This window comes from Ochotona curzoniae, unplaced genomic scaffold, assembly GCF_017591425.1.
Source record: "Ochotona curzoniae isolate NIBS_2020 unplaced genomic scaffold, NIBS_Ocur_1.0 scaffold_3208, whole genome shotgun sequence".
NCBI classification, from domain to species: Eukaryota; Metazoa; Chordata; class Mammalia; order Lagomorpha; family Ochotonidae; genus Ochotona; species Ochotona curzoniae.
The window spans coordinates 54,302,600-54,304,663 of record NW_024467106.1 but is presented as its reverse complement, the minus strand read 5'-3'; positions in this window follow the sequence as shown (position 1 = coordinate 54,304,663).

Below are 2,064 nucleotides of genomic sequence, written 5' to 3'. Positions count from 1 at the left end.
TTCAAGCATAGCTTTTTTTTTTTTTTTTTTTTTTTTGGTCACTCCTGTTTTCCTGCATGATGAGCCAGCCAGAAAGCTGTTTCATGTGGATCACAAGTGAAGCATTCCTAAATTCCGTCTGCTCTTTGTCACAATTGCTATTGAAAGAACCAAGTATGTGCTGCATGAAAACATTCTGATCTTTTTCTCTTCATTTAAATAAACTCCAACGTAACTGAACTTCCAAAACTAACAAAGACTTGGCCTGGGGTTAGCATTGTGCTTTAACAGGTAAGGCCACCACCTGCAATGCCAGCATTTCAGATGGACGTTGAATCCTGTCCCTGCTACCCCACTTCCCATCCTGTTCTAGTTAATGTGCCTGGAAGAGCAGCTCAAGACAGCCCATGTGTTGGGCCCCTGCTGCCCACATGGGAGACCCAGACGGAGTTTCTGACCTCCAGCTTCTGTCTGACACAGTCCTTGCCAATGCAGCTATTTGGGAAGTGAATCAGTGGATGGAAAATCTTATTCCCTATCTCTCTGTGGCTTACAAATCTCTCTTTCTTTCTCTTTCTCTCTCTCTCTCTCTCATAACTGGCAGGGAAAGATGGAAACATACCAGTCTGCATTTTATAAATATCAAAATTCTATTCCTAATGTTCTGTAATTTTTTTAACTTTGACAGTTCTCCTAAGTTTAGAAGGATTGTGCAGGATGAAGTGACATTTCATATTTCTTGTCTAAAACAAGTATAGTTTCTGGCTCCTAAAAGGGCACATCCAAAGCATAAACAGAGACATTTCTAAAGTTTATGTCTCTTGCAAGCATCTATACTCTGGGTTCAACTTATTTTTGAATAATGAAAGTGACTTTCCATTTTATCACATGGTCATCAATCATAACACACTTGATAAATATCTTCCAGCATTTGAAAGGCTGCTTTTAAGACAGCCTCCAATAATTTTTTTCTTTGGCTTTGCTAAATCTTTGTCAAGTGCATGTGTTGAAACAGGGGTGCCTTGACAGTTTTATAAACTCAAGGCACTAGAATGGATTTTTTAAAACCCTCTAACTGCCCCAGGCTTTGATAACCACCAAACTGTTCTCCGTTTCTATTATATTAAATAGACTTTGGTATTACACATGAGTGAGATCATGTGGCATGTGTCTTTCTTTGCCTGGCTTATTTCATTTAACATAATCGCCTTCAGTGTGGCAAATGACGGCCTCATATTCCTTTTTATGACCAAATAATATTTCACTCTCTAATTTATCTTAATTTATTTTTCATCAGTTTATCTTTCAGTGGACACTTAGGCTGATCTTATTGTTGTGAGAAGTCCTGCTACGAACAGGGGATTGCAGATATTTCTTCAAATTGTGGGTCCTGTGACACAGCTGGTTAAGCCTCCACTTGCAATGTCTACATTCTATATCCAAGTGCTGGTTGGAGTCTTGGATCCTCCATTTGCAATCTAGCTTCTTACTGGTGTGCCTGAGAGGGCAGTGAGTGATGATCCAATCGCTTGGGTTCCATGTGGAAGCTGCATGGAGTTTCTGGCTCCTGGTTCTGGTTTGATTCAGGTGGGTGTTGAGGATTTTTTTGGGAAGTGAAACAGCTTTAGATCTCTATTTGTCTCTCATTTTCTTTCTATATTCTGCCTTTCAGATCACTCAATCTTTGCAAAATGTGAGATGTTAAATTTAGCCAAGTTTGTTTGAGCAAAGAAATCTTTCTGAAAACGGCAGCATTTCAGAGCAAAGTTGGTTCAGAATGCCTCCTCCTCTACACCACATGTTCAGGTTCTATCTGTAGCCAGAGAAAAGGAAATCATGTGAAGAAAACAACCTGCTTGTTTGCCGCTAGCATTTGCCATACACAGACATGATGTCATGATGCTGTTGTCTTATATGGGCATGGTCTGATCAGCTGGTCGCTTGTGATTGGCTGGAGCTCAAATGCTGTCATTGGCTGAGACTAGTTACTTGGTTACAAAGGTGCACTCTTAGATTAGGCTTCAGTTTGATTATGACTCAAGATAGAGTTTAGTTTACTACACAGCTAGCTGCGTGGGTCAAGTT